This window comes from Eriocheir sinensis, chromosome 22 (genome assembly GCF_024679095.1).
Source record: "Eriocheir sinensis breed Jianghai 21 chromosome 22, ASM2467909v1, whole genome shotgun sequence".
In the NCBI taxonomy this organism is placed as follows: domain Eukaryota; kingdom Metazoa; phylum Arthropoda; class Malacostraca; order Decapoda; family Varunidae; genus Eriocheir; species Eriocheir sinensis.
Window position 1 is genome coordinate 17,120,362 of NC_066530.1, and position 15,121 is coordinate 17,135,482.

At 43.7% G+C, this 15,121-nt stretch overlaps 2 long non-coding RNA genes across 2 annotated transcripts in view; one reads left to right on the forward strand and one right to left on the reverse strand.

Annotated features, from left to right (window-relative positions):
- Window positions 1-317: 317 nt before the first annotated feature.
- Window positions 318-15,121, forward strand: part of LOC127002190 (uncharacterized) — a 31,324-nt gene continuing 16,520 nt past the window's right edge. The window contains exons 1-2 of the long non-coding RNA XR_007755856.1: window positions 318-508; window positions 12,746-12,854. This is a non-coding gene — a long non-coding RNA (uncharacterized LOC127002190). The remainder of the gene's footprint in view (window positions 509-12,745; window positions 12,855-15,121) is intronic.
- The window catches only part of LOC127002189 (uncharacterized), a 58,943-nt gene continuing 52,621 nt past the window's right edge, over window positions 8,800-15,121 (reverse strand). The window contains exons 2-3 of the long non-coding RNA XR_007755855.1: window positions 10,240-11,656; window positions 8,800-9,227 (exon numbers count right to left, since the gene is read on the reverse strand). This is a non-coding gene — a long non-coding RNA (uncharacterized LOC127002189). The remainder of the gene's footprint in view (window positions 9,228-10,239; window positions 11,657-15,121) is intronic.

Below are 15,121 nucleotides of genomic sequence, written 5' to 3' on the forward strand. Positions count from 1 at the left end.
GCAAAGGAAATACAGGAAATAAAGGAAAATTGCCACAGAAGTACGTCAGTCAGTGTGTTTACGTTGTTGTTTAAGGTGCAGACTCCAGGAAAACGTCTAACTTTTTGAACTAAGTATTATTGAAAAGTGTACTGCGTGTGTGTCGTGTGTCAACTCCAGGAGGCAAAGGAAATACAGGAAATAAGGGAAAATTGCCACAGAAGTACGTCAGTCAGTGTGTTTACGTTGTTGTTTAAGGTGCAGACTCCAGGAAAACGTCTAACTTTTTAACTATGTATTATTGAAAAGTGTGTCGTGTGTCAACGCAGACTCCAGGAAAACGTCTAACTTTTTGAACTAAGTATTATTGAAAAGTGTACTGCGTGTGTGTCGTGTGTCAACTCCAGGAGGCAAAGGAAATACAAGAAACAAAGGAAGATTTCCAGAAGACAGTGTGATTTCTGAAGTGGTGATCCAAGGTCGAGGTTGTCTGCTGTCAAGAGGATGTCATGTCACCCCATGGAATAAGGTAAATGGTCGCTTTATTTGGCTTTATCAGTGCAGTGGAGATTCCTGGTTTGACATTTCTCGTTGTGGTGTGTAAATGCGAGGAAAGGGAAGGAAGGGGAGCTGTGATTTATTCCGTGGACTCGTGGGATATGGTACTCTCACTGATCAGACACGTACGCTTCCTCCTCTCACATGAACTATTTCCAAAGGCCAAAAAGGAGATTAATAGGGTTTTCTTGAGTGTTTTTTTCACGTTCATGGTACAGAGGAAAGGTCAAACTATACACCAGGGTCATTAAAGTACCTCTGGGAATGCCTCAAACTCCTACGAAAGCCTTGTCAAATATATGTTTTGGGCGCTGATCGAAATGTTAAAAAATGACTCATGGGATTGATTATTTTTTTCGTCTCGTCACTACACGCCATTATTTACTACTTTTTTTGGCAACAGTAATATGCTGTCACTCCCTAATTAACTCTCTTGATTCGTTGGTTAGTTTACAGAGCTTTGTCGCAGCATAACACAGCATTGGGCATTACTGTTGACTGTGTGATGCTACTGCCGTGATGCTTTCTAAAGATAAATGGCAGGGTACCGCAGTAGGTGAATGTATGTGATGCCCCGGTTTTATTATTATCCTAAAGTATCAATCTTGCAGGACATATTATAGTTGTGTTTTAAAATGATGTAATGTGGTGTGATTGTTTTTCATAACGTGGTGCAATCCTCCGCGTCATCCTCCTCTGCTTCCTCCCTTCCGTGCTGTGCCCCGAAACAGTCATTACCGTAGTTATTATAGATAATTAAGTTTCTGTAATACAACACGATATGAAAAAAAAAACACGATTCCACTATGTAACCTCATTTGGAGAATGCTTATATGATATTTCCTGCATCATAAATGATACGTTACGCTTATTATAAATCCGAGGCATTACATATAGCCTAGCCCATAATTATTTTGGCTATACGTTTGCAGAATATATCAACGCATTCGAAAATCGCGTCATATATTGATTCTACTCGTAGCCTACTATTTTTTTTTTTAGTTGCTCTCATCGAAAGTAACAATTGATCTTGCGTCATTATATGCACGCCTGTCACTGCCTGATCTTTGTATATTGTAGGGTTGCAGAAATACACATTTGCTCGTGTCTAGGGACTCAAACAACACGGGGCTGAGGCTGTGGTGACTATGGGCCGCTTTCACAGTCGTTTTTTTGTTTTGATCGTTATTTTATTGGTTATAAGTTAACTAGGCTTTCCATTTGAAGGCGTGTTGCTTGGTCCTCTCATTTTGCCGGATTCTTTTATTTTTATTTATTTATTTTACAGTAAAGGAAGCAGTTCAAGGGTGAAAAAAAAGATAAATAAAAGCCTGCCAATCACTGCCCCTATATAAAAAAAGTGAATAGCTGAGTGGGCAAGCGAGAGGTGACAGAGGTCAATTTCGGGTGGAGATGTCTTGTTACGATTAATTTCAATAGTCTATCTTAAAATAATAATAATAATAATGATATATGTACACAAACGCCGTAGTATATCATGAACTGTATTACATAGAAAACAGAAGTGACTGGTGTGCTGGTAGAAAACGAGTGATCTTTTAGGGGGAACAAGTATCGAAGTATCCGCTCCCCCACCTTTTCAACACACAAAAGTATATCGATACAGCTCGGTCTAGTGTGTCTTGCTAATTGTACTTATAGAACTTGACTTGTGTGGTATGAAAGTTTGCTGGAAGGCTATTGCAGTATTCTTATTGAGGCATCTTCGTAAATTCACTGAAGAAAGAATAGATAGATGGAGGAAATACACTGTTCGCTTACTAAAATCACATACGAAATGGAATATTGACATTACATTTTGTGGTATGGAAGTTTGCTGGGAGGCTACTGCAGTATTCTTATTGAGGCATCTTCGTAAATTCACTGAAGAAAGAATAGATAGATGGAGGAAATACGTTGTTCTCTTTCTAAAATCACACACGAACTGGAATATTGACATTTGTGGTATGGAAGTTTGCTGGAAGGCTACTGCAGTATTCTTTTTGAGGCATCTTCGTAAATTCACTGAAGAAAGAATAAATAGGTGGAGGAAATACATTGTTCGCTTACTAAATTCACACAAGAACAGGAATACACGGACGCACATATAGATTTCTTGTGGTTCATATTCTTGTCTAGTTCAGCGTATTACTTAAGATGGCGTCTATTAATTAAAGATAGAAGAAAAAAAAATGGGGTGCTCCGACTTTTTTGGCCCTTGAGACTGTGGTCGGTAATGAACAAATTATACCCAAAGTCCACCTCAGACCAAGTAGTATTTCCGAGGGGGAAGGGAGTGGGATGGGAGGTTGTCACTGTAATACCCGCCCCCCCCCCCCTTTCATACGGCTCTTAGTATACCTTCTCCATTAGAACCGTTTGATGTAAGGGCACTCAAGTTCCTCCTGTGATGTCCCTTTGTATCATCACTACCGAGGCAGCGATAGAGAAACCCCATTGTTCTCTAATTATACGAAAAAAGAACACACGTAACAACCTTTGATGAGACGGACGGATGGGTAGTTACTCGGGGCATCTTCACATCTTTGCCCCGTATTCTTATTAGGCTAGATGTCTCGGCGCCTCAGTTCGTCTCTCTGAAAAGCCTCTTGTAGAAGTCGCTGTTTTTTTCATGGACTGTTTTGTGACCACGGTGATAGTTTTACCAGACTTTTGCACACAGGAAGACCCGGTTAATCTTCTGTGTGGCCTTGGAAAATAGTCGTAATGGGGTGGGAGGCCTGATTGAAAAGCCTCTCGTAGAAGTCTCTGTGGTTTTCATGGACTGTTTTGTGGTTATATTAAAATTAAGGTCCTTCACTTTTTTTTTTCCTTTTTGTTGACAGTATCTTCCGCCTCCATCTCTTTCTTTCTTAGGTAATTTACTTTTCCTATATATTTTTTCATTGGCCCGGGTGTTGTTTTCCTCTTCTCTCTTCAACCTTTCCTTCAAAATTTACACTTCTGCTGCATCCTGAACGGGAAAATCACCCACGAAGACCCGGTTAATCCTCTGTGGCCTTGGAAAATAGTCGTAATGGGCTGGGAGTCCGATACGTTTAAGAATATGGACATTTCTCTTTTCCCTGACGAGACTCCAAAAGGCGATGTTATGACGACCGAGATGTTGATGATGGACATTCATAGCTGGGGATGTTTTGATGGGTTGCCTGATGGGGTTATTCACTGTCCCGCGGTCACTCACCCTCCTGAGCTTGCAAGGGGGAAGGGGGAGAGAAAAAAGGGGGGTAGGAGAGGAGGAGGAGGAGGAGGGGTGAAGTGGGGGATGAGGAAAAGAAGCCAAGTGGAAGAGAGAGAGAGAGAGAGAGAGAGAGAGAGAGAGAGGGGGGGGGGAGCGAGTGATCAGCTTGCATCAATCAATATGGTTGGGGAAGTTGCCTACAGGGTTTGTCAAGAGGGGCGGGGAGGCGTAGGGGAGAAGGGGGGGACATGCATTCTTAGGAGAGAGAGAGAGAGAGAGAGAGAGAGCGAGCAGTAGGGAAGAGCATGATGGGTGATAAGAACGATGGGAAATAGGAAATAGGAGAATAGATAATGAACTATGCACATAAAGGTAAAGAAAGAAAAAGAGGAGTAGGCTGAAAGAACGGAGACGTGTAATTATGGTTTCACACGAAGGAGGAAGTAAAAAAAAGTGGATATGAGGGACAAAAAATGAAAGGCGGTCAAAAGATGCAAAAAAAACAACAACTCGGCTTAGGTGTAAATTTTTAAGGAAAGGTTGAAGAGAGAAGAGGAAAACAAGACTCGGGCCAAGGAAAAAAATATATGAGAAAGTAAATTACCCAAGAAAGAAAGAGATGGAGGCGGAAGATACTGTCAACATAAAGGGAAAAAAAAAAGTGAAGGACCTTAATTTTAATATAACGAAGTGGATATGAGAGCACCTAAATTTTAAGGAAGACTAAAAATAAGCAAAAAAACAAAACAGGAGTGTATAGAATTTAATAAAGTAGACGTTAGAAGGGGAAAAATGGGTCGAGAGAGAGAGAGAGAGAGAGAGAGAGAGAGAGAGAGAGAGAGAGAGAGAGAGAGAGATGGGAAACTGGCAGAATGAGACGCGACATGGAAGCACGAGAAAGGCATATAGGATTAGCGTGCCTTTAGCTGTGGTGGGAAAGAGGAGGGAGGGAGGCAAGGCAGCGACGAGAGAGAGAGAGAGAGAGAGAGAGAGAGAGAGAGAGAGAGAGAGAGAGAGAGAGAGAGGTGGGGGAGGTCGGAGCTCTGAAATACATCGGAGAAGCAGAGTGAGTGTAATGGGATTGTGGAGAGAGAGAGAGAGAGAGAGAGAGAGAGAGAGAGAGAGAGAGAGAGAGAGAGAGAGAGAGAGAGAGAGAGAGAGAGAGAGAGAGAGAGAGAGAGAGAGAGTTATACATATATATTCACAATTACCTACAAGATCAAAACATCGCCGTAACTAAAAAAAAAAAAAAAAAAAAAAAAAATCGAACGAAACTATTCATTGTATAAGGAAGTCCTCTTGCAGGCAGGAGAGAAAGGAGGGAGGGAGGAATCAGGCAAGAGGAGGAGGAGGAGGAGGAGGTGTGAGAGGCGATGGTCAGCGGAAGAGAGCAGGGAAAGAGGAAGAGGGCCAAGTGGGAGCAGGGAAGAGGAGGAGGAGGGGAGGGAGGAGCGGTAGCAAGAGCAGGGGGGGGGGGGGAATAGAGGGGGGAGCACGCCACTGCCTCGGCCGCCGGGAGGTTGGGAAGAATATCCTGCCTCTCTCAAGGGACGTTAATAGGACATGCTTGTTAGGGGCGAGCCTTGGCGGAGGGGAATGTTGCGCGGCTCCCGGCAGGGCTCGGCAGGGCTGCTTCAAGCGCGCCGGTATTACATTGTTTTATTCACCAACACATATTCTCTCCCCGGCTCTCCGCCTCTCTCCTTCGCGTGCTCGTGTTTCCCGCCATCATTGCCCCGCGCCGAGTAATGAAACATGTATTTGCTATTCATGGTAATCACTATAATGGTAACCTTCTGTGTTGTGTATATACCACTTTCACTTATACATACATACATACATACACACATATATACGTACACACACACATACACCATTTATATCAATTTATCTCTATCTATATATCTATCTATGTGTGTGTGTGTGTGTGTGTGTGTGTGTGTGTGTGTGTGTGTGTGTGTGTGTGTGTGTGTGTTTGCAGCGATGGGGTCTGAGAGCAATTCATATCACTGCTTTAAATGGTGAGAAGACGAAGTTGTTATATTCAAACTTCAAAAACAACATCAACAGAATACATTTTTTGACGATTAGGTAATATGGAAAGATGAATTAACGCAGATATGGCCCCTGGATCACAGCATATCATTGTATTTGTAAATCTATTATTGGACTCGTAAATCCATCATGGTAATCTATCATTGTTCTCGTAAATCTATCACTGGACTCGTAAATCCATCATCGTAATATATCATTGCACTCGTAAATCTATCAGTGGACTCGTAGATATATCACTGTAATCTATCATTGTACTCGTAAATCTCTCATTGGACTCGTAAATCTTTCATTGTACTCGTAAATCTATAAGTGATCTATCATTGTACTCGTAAATCTATAATTGTACTCGTAAATCTATAATTGTACTGGTAACTATCACTGTACTCGTAAATCTATCATCGTACTCGTAAATCTTGGACTAATCGAACGAGGATGCATGCAGTGGCCGTGGCGGTGGTAGTGGTGAGGCGGAGGCTGCGGCGAGGACTGGGCGAGGTAGCAAGAGTTGTCCCTTCTGTGTCTCCGATCCCTTCTTTCCTCCCCTCTTGCACTCCCTCCCAAGGCCAGCCGGACACGCACTGACCACAAGGCTTCTGAATGGGTATATGGGTCGCCCCTACCCATAGCAGGTATAGGGGAGATGCAAGAGGGAAGGGAAGGGTAGGGGAGGCAAGGGTGGAAGGTAGGAAGGTAGGGGAGAGATGCATTCAAGAAATAATGCACCACCCGATGAAGAGAGACAGGGAGGGGCGAGAGGAAGCACACACACACACACACACACACACACACACACACACACACACACACACACACACACACACACACATTGCACTGAGTCTGATGGTGTTGAGCCCATGGTGGTGGTGGTGTGGGTGATGAAGATGGGTGTTGTTATTGGTGGTGGTTGTGAAGCTAGGGTAGTGGTGTGGGTGGTGATAGTGGTGGTGGTGGTGGTGGTGATAGTGGTGGTGGTAATGCCCTTCCCTTCCCTTCCCTTCCTTTTCCTCGTCCAACATCCCTTCCCCTTCTGAGTACTAAGAAACACATCATTCCTTATAAGAACAGCTCAGTATGAAGGGTCAGAGAGACAGCTGAGTGTAGGGCGCCTTAGTTACCGTACCCTTCCCTTCCCTTCACTTCCTCGGCCAGCATCCCTTCCCCTTCTCAGTACTAAGAAACACATCATTCCTTATAAGAACACCACAGTTTGAAGGGGTAGAGACCTAGCGCCCTAGTCGTGGTGGTGGTGAGCGTCGTGCCCTTCCCTTCTCTTCCTCGCCCCGCATCCCTTCCCCTCCTGAGGCCAGACAATCAGCGGCGGGTTATGGCGCGTCTGGCGGGGCTGAATGGTGTTGTTTGACAGGGCGAGAAACCTGTCCGGCGGCCTTGAACTGATTGTCCCGTGTTGCATGACGCAGCGACCCGTCTCTGTCTGTCTCCGGCCTGCGTGGCGGACAGCTGCTCCTCGTCTGTCACTGCGGGAGAGAGTGCAGCCTTGCCTTGGTAGCCTCTGAGTGAACTTCTGAGAGGCTTCCACCTTCTAGCCCAGTATCTCTTGACCTTATCTAACGTCATCGCCTCTGTACTTAGGTCAGCATCTCTTATCTCTTCCGAACTCAGCACCCCCTGTAGTTCGGTCTCTAGGCAGTTCAGCAGCTCTAAGTCTAGCTACCATCTAGATACAGGTACTACAGGTGTGACACTACTACGTGGGAAAACAAAGAACCTGATGTTAAGTCTTTGGAGTGGAACCGTGTGACATCTGCGCGAACTGCCTCACGATTGGAGCCAGAAACGGGACGGTTAGTAATGTGAAGGACTGCCTGATAATTGATTTTGTTAATTATTCCAAGAGAGGGGTAAAGAGCATGGAAAATCCGCCCTTTCGAGACTGTTGCCCCATATCCATTATGCCTTACTAGGAACACTGCCATTGTGCCGCCATACACGCAGCATTTCCCAGCACCCCTCAATTTGGTTTCAGCACCCCCTGGAGGTTCTAGCACTCCAGGTTAAGAGACACTGACTGAGGTGTTAGCAGTCCATCACCCATTGAATCAGCGTTAGGTTGATCAGCGTCCCCTATAATTTAGTCACAAATACTACATGTGCTGGAGCCCCATAAGTATAAGATAATGATGCTTGATGATTAGCTTTGTTCATTCCGTAGAAATAAGTGATCTATGACCTCATCAATCAGCAAAATATAATAATGTATTGGCAATAGGCTGATGGGCTAGTGAGACGGAGATGAGCACCAAGGCCATGAGCAGCTATAGCGTATATGCCCCCAACTTTACCTTTATGATATACTTCAGAAAGTCACGCCTCCTGAAGCGACGCCATGGATAAATATAAACTACTTTTTTTTTTTTTTTTTTTTTTTTTTTACAGCACATAGAGCAACTCAAGGCAACAAAAAGAAGATGTAAAAAAATAAAATAATCCCGGTAACTGTTGCTCTCATATATATAGCGATTAGTATAGAGTGTCCAAATAACATACATCATTGTGCCTGATTGAAGTATATATTTTTTTTATCAATGGTATAGTAAGAAGAGGAAGTGGGTTAGTGGTGAAGGTACAGGTGGGTAAGGAAAGACAGGAGTGTACAGTTGTATGATGTAGGTTCGTTAACTGTTCTGGTGAAGTCTATTACCAGCCTAAGATTAGTTTCGGCCCCTGTGGTTATAAGAAACGCTGTCTTACGGTTTAAGTATTTTTATTTACACAGATGGTAACAGGCCAGAGGTAAAACAAGTGATGGAAATTCAGTCTTTACTCAATAGGAAAAGAGAAAATAAAAATAATAATAAAATACTGGACATTGATTAGGTTGGTATGGTAACGATTATTATTACTCTGTAGGGAAAGAGAGAAGGAAAACATCACAAAAAAAGGAATACTAGAAATTTATTAGGTGTGATTACTGCCACCATCGCCACCATCCTCCTCCTCTTCCTCCTCCTTCTCCTCCTCCTCCTCACCATCATCATCATCATCATCATCACCACTGCATCACCAGCACCGCCGCCACCACCTCCACTTTCCTTGCCACTCCAGACCACCAGCAAGGAACCAACTTTTTGGGCTAATGTTCCGTGCGAAATAAAAACCGCGACAAAGTTTACCACAACCTTAGCCGGAGTGACTTTCCCGCGCGAACTGTCCAGACGAACGCAGCGTGTGGCCAACAAAAGGTCAACATAATCCGGAAAGTTGCGGCGTTTTTCCCTGCAAAGTGCGAATCTATACATCGCGGCGGCGTGTATCTGCTGCGCCTAATGCCGTGCGCCGATTTCTTTCTTCGTGTTCTTGAGTTGTGGCTGCCGTGATGGGCCAAGTTAGGGATTTTGTTGGGGCTTGGAAGGCTGCATGGTGACACTGGATTCCCTTCGCTTAGTCCTTCTGTCATTGAATTCCATCGAGGACACTGTTGAGGGATGGTTGAGGTTAGGTTAGGGTACTGGATTCCCTTCACTCCGTCACTGCCTTCCATCTACGACAATGTTAAGGGATATGCTAAGTATGGTTGAGGTTAGGTTAGGGTACTGGATTCCCTTCCCTCCGTCACTGCCTTCCATGTACGACACTGTTAAGGGATATGTTAAGTATGGTTGAGGTTAGGTTAGGGCGTTGGATTCCCTTCTCTCCGTCACTGCGTCACTGCCTTCCACCGCTATTCAAGGGTACTGTTGAGGGGACAGGTTGTTGACAGGTAGCGATGTTAAAAGACGGGAGAGGGAAGTTATTTTCTGCAGTTTTTGCTTTACTGGTTTAGGAAGGGAAGTCCTAATAAAGACAGCCATACATATTGTTGAAAGAGTTTAAGCTCCTGCTACTACTGCTTCATTACTTAAGGAAGGGGAGTGTAAGAGTTTGGGATCCTAAGTAAAAAGAGGCGGACATCTTACGTGGTATACTATTAGACCATATTTCATCTCTTAATTACAAATTCCGCTCCTTTAGACTTCAATTATTAGGTGAACAATGCTCCTACCTGTAACAAGAGACCAGGCTAAGACGCAAGACACTCACTAAACAAGACTTTCACATTTTCTTATTAGCTCAAATTCCACTCCTTCAGACTTTAATTACCAGGTGAACAATGCTGCCACCTGTAATTAAGGACCAGATACAAACGCAAGAAACTAAACAAGACTTTCACCTTTTCTTTTTAGCTCAAATTCCACTCCTTCAGGCTTTAATTACCAGGTGAACAATGCTCCCACCTGTCATTAGCTACCAGACAATGACGCAAGACACTCACTCTTATTAACTCAAATTCTACTCCTTCAAACTTTAATTACCAGGTGAACAATGCTCCCACCTGTAACAAGAGACCAGGCTTAGACGCAAGACACTAGACATGCAATGCTTCCACCTTTTCTTCGCTGCTAAGGTAACCGGGAAGACACACTGTACTCGTTTTGTTTATCTCTTACTGTTGTGGATAATCCTCATGCGACTGCTTCCTCGTTCTTCTGAAGACGGATGCGGGGTTGGCAGTTCCGTGATCCCCGCCCGAACGATTCTATTCCTCCATTGTCCATCTATATAATCCTTCCAATTACTCGATGAATATTCAGCGCCGGAGATACGATGGCGACTGTGCGTTGGCGTCGTAATGGCTGGCGAGGCTGTGTTGTGCAGGGCGTGTATAGGTGTGTGTGTGTGTGTGTGTGTGTGTGTGTGTGTGTGTGGAAAAGGTGGCAGATCGAGAGGGAAAGGAAAGGACGAAAAGAAACGCTCGCGACATGCTGCTCCTAAAAAAAAAAAAGTACAAGGGAAGTGAAGAATTTTACAAGGCCGTTTCTTTTTGTGGTTCATCAGACGCTCCGAGGGATAAACAGGGTGAAGGAAAAATGACCAAAACACGCTGCGCCATTAAAAAGACCAAGACACTGAGGATGACGCCTGACATGATTAAATTTACCTTGAGAAGAGATTTGTTAGCTTAAGGTGGATAGCAACACTCCATGAAATATCCTAAAACCCATATTATAAACTCTAATCCATTCCCTTCGTATCAGTTCTAACAATATTCTTTCCTTTAGCATCGGTTCTAACAATGGCCGGTATTATAAGGCACTTTGGGTTCTCACATCAGCTATTTCTAAAGGTCAAAGAGGGGGTCAGTCAGGTTCTAATGAGTGTTTTGTTAGGTTCATGCTACTGAAGAAGGGTCAAGCTACCATCAGGGTTATATAACTACCCCTGGAAATGTTCAAAACTCCTGCGAAAGCCTTGCCAAATATGTGAACTTGGGCGACGAAATGTTTTAAAATACGACCCAATTTCATATCTTTTTCCCTTCGAGCTTTTTGTGAACCCTTTCTGTGGGCTAATGACTACATCCAACATTCATTTTCTCTGTTATAAGTAATAGCATGGCGTATAAGTAACTGGGCTTATGACTATATTCAACATTCATTCTCTCTGTTAGGAATAGCGTGGCGTAAGTGTGTCAAGAAAAATTAGTAACGGGAAGGGAATTATGTGCAACTAGGAGGTGAAAACAGTTTAGAAGGTGACGTTGTTTTTTGAGTTGGTAATAAATGACATCTCGTATAGGAAAACAATATCAGGGAGGCTTCTAAAGTGTATGCCAGTGAGATGGATGAATGAGTGAGAGTATACTGGTTAACTTTTTTGCATTAGTATGACGGATATATTTGTGTGGGTAGTGGTGGTGGTGGTGGTGGTGGTGAAATTACTCTCCTGAATGTCTGTAAGATCCTCCCAGTTTGGTTTGGTCATAAGGGCATCCATGTCTTCCTCCACCATGCAGTGTTGAGGCTTGAGGTGTCGTGTCCATTCTTCTTTCCCTTCGTAACAGCAAAGGGTCGTGAAGCAGGAGACCTAAAAGTAAAAAGGAAAATATTAAACTTCCTTTTATCTGTCGCTGAGTCGTTGATATTAAACAAGACTGAACTTTCCATCCATTATATACTTGTCCAGAATCTGCAGAGGCGTAACATCCCCTTCGTGTAATCTAACCCCTTGCTTAAAACCACTTCCTGTCGGTGCCTGAGTCTTGAAAGTGCAGTGATGTATTAGTGATCCGTGTCTGTGTCTGAGTTGTTGTGGAGAGTGGCTGGGAGGGGCTGAGTGAGGAGTGAGGGACCTGTTGATGTTGATGTTGTGAGGCAGATGTGAAGTTATACGTCTTTGCTGCTTTATTACTGTGAGGGATATGTTGGGATGATGTGAGGGGGTAAGAGAGATCAGTCTGCAGCTGTACAATACTTTAAGGCTGATCTGTTTCTTCTTTTGTCTTGATGCTGGCAAAGGCTGCATGTGATGTGATTATGTCCTTGCTGCTGTGATACTGTGTGGAGAGACTGTGGGAGGGTTAGAACGAGTATAAGAGATCAGTCAGTTGCTGTGGTACTATGGGAAGGAGCCATGAGAAGGTGAGAGAGAACAACATATCGGCTTGCTGGTGTGGTACTGTGCATGGGGAGAACCTGTAAGAGGGAGATAAACAGTATAAGGAGATCACTTTCTATCGCTGTGATGCTGCTGGGAGATGCTTTGTGAGAGGGTGAGAGGAAGAGTAAGAGGTTATTCTACTGGTGTGTTCCTTTAAGATGATAAACAGCAAACATATTTCACTTTCTACTACAGTGATGTTTTTGGGGGTGGCTGTGAAGGATTGAGAAGGAATAAGAAATCAGTTGTTATGGTATACTGTGAGGAAGAAGCTGTAGAATGATAAGGAGTATATTTTCTACCGCTGTGGTATTGTTAGGAGAGGCAATGAAGGGCCTGCATGAGAGGAAGAGTATCAGAGCTTCATGCATTTCCCTAAACTTTCACCGGGGACAAGGCGAACGAACGAATGAACGAACAGTGCTTGCTTGTTTGCTTGCCATGACTGAAATCATCGAAAACAGTAGAGTGAGGTCTTAGTGTCGAACGAAATATATATACATTGTGCTCTTTCAGGACAGAGTGCGTGGCGTGATCTCCCGAGGGTTGGCGGTCGTGAGTTTTGTGACTGGCCGACTGTGGACTAGAGTGGACTTCGAGTGGACTGGGCAGTGTTATATATATTGTAATGGATGTTGTTTGCTTGATGTTATTGTTATACGGCTTCGCGTGACTTAATTTGTTAGTGATGTTATTTTTCTTTTGCTTAATTACTTTCTCTCATCTGCCTATCGGTGTTTATCTTATTCCTGTTTGTCTGTCTCTGTTTTTCTATTTTTTCTTACTTTCTTTTTCTGTCTTTCTTTCTTTTTCTTTCTTTGTGTCTATTTTTTTCTCCACTTTCTTCCTGTTTGTCTGTGTTTCTCTTTTTCTTTACATTCTCTCTCTCTCTCTCTCTCTCTCTCTCTCTCTCTCTCTCTCTCTCTCTCTCTCTCTCTCTCTCTCTCTCTCTCTCTCTCTCTCTCTCTCTCTCTCTCTCTCTCTCTCTCTCTCTCTCTCTCTCTCTCTCTCTCTCTCTCTCTCTCTCTCTCTCTCTCTCTCGTCTCTCTACGTCTCTTCTCTACCTGTCAATTTATTGTTCACGTTTCTGTCCGCCGCCTCTCCTGCCGCCATTATTGAAGGTGAATTATTCAGCAGAGAGGCGCGCTCTAAGCCTCTTTACCCTCGCTACCCCTTCCTCCTCCTCCTCTTGGCCCGCCTTGCTTCAGCCCGTGAGCTTTACATGACGCATTTTTATCTTCGCTTCCGCCGGGGGTGAAAAATCTGCCCTTGGCGTAAGCACTGCGATAGGTGTGCAGGGTAAGGGAGAACACGAGTGGATGTTAATGTATAGAGAGAGGCTTGTGTTTCGTGTCCTCCTGGGGGTCCCGGTGCTGCCCTCTGGTGCCTAGGAAAAACATTGCAGCATCGAGCGATTGTTGGATTCTGGGATTTGGTCCATTTTTGCATCCACTTCCATTACTGAAGAGAGGAAGATTTGCTGGAGTGTCTCTCGTGCGAACTTTTGCTTTCTTATTATTGATTATATATGTGTTTTTTTGGGTGTTTTTGTTTGTGTGGTATTTAGTGCGTGCATGGATGGGTCGATTAGGTGCACTGTTTATTGGCTTATGTGAGGTGTGTGTGGGGGGGAGGTTGTGTGTGTGTGTGTGTGTGTGTGTGTGCGCGTGTAGCTTCATCACTCATTCTTCATATATACTTCACATTTATCAAACATATTTTTCGTCTGGATTAAAGTCTGGATTAAATATAACATTATCTCTCTTGATGTCTCTCTCTTCATTTCTCACAGCTTACTCTCAACAAACATTTCCATTTCTATTTTTATCGCTATTATTATTTTTTCGCTCGGTTGAATTACCTCCTCAACTCCAGCAATATTATGTTACAAGTGTCCCGTCGCTGATCAGACCGGGGCTCGGGAAGGCATATTGCAGACTTCATGGCGCCAAAAGTCTTGTGTCTCTCATCTTTTTCCGCCGCTCACAGATTCAATTTCGATGCTTTTCATATGTTAGGCGTCTTTTTACCCCCGTGCTCAATATCCCACTTCCCAGCCAGCGGAAAACTATGCTTATGGGACTTCTGCCACAAAAAAACGCTGCATATGAAAATTCCTTTATTATATAGACGTCGAAAGTGCGGGGCCGGCGTGGACATCTGCCTTGAATCCCTGTTGAAAAGAATCGGTAACTGAGTTTTGGCGCAAGTTCCGTCGTTTTCTCGTTATGCTTTCTTCCACGTGCCACCCACCTACCCACCTACCCACCTACCCTGTGTTACCGTATACCGTCCGGCCAGGTAACTGAACCACCGGTATAGACGTAAAGAAAGAAAGCATGCAAGTTCGTCTCATCTGTTGTGTTGTTGATTGTGACACCCTTAAGTATAATGCCGTGAGTGAGGTTTTGGTTAGTAATTAGATTAAACAAGTGTTACTCCCATGGCGATAACTTGCAACAAAGACTAAATAGATAAATGAATATATAAATTGATATATAAACAGAGAAGAGAGGGTAATTAACTAGTGAATGATGTTGAAAGATATAAGCTAAATAAATGACTAGATGACTGGCTAACTGACTGACTGACTGACTGACAATGTGCTGATTAAACGATTGACTGACTACCTGAGTGACTGACTAAATGACTAACAGACTGACAATGTACTGATTAAGCGGTTGACTGACTGACTTCCTGACTGAGTAAACTGACTGACAGGGTACTAATTAAGCGACTGCCTGACTGACTTAATAGCTAACTGAGTGACTGACTGACTGACTGACTTAAAGGGGGATGACTGACTGACTGACAACCTGACTGACTAACAACCTGACAAACAAAAATACAAAACACATCTTAAGCAATTCACTCTCAACCACGATCTAAAAA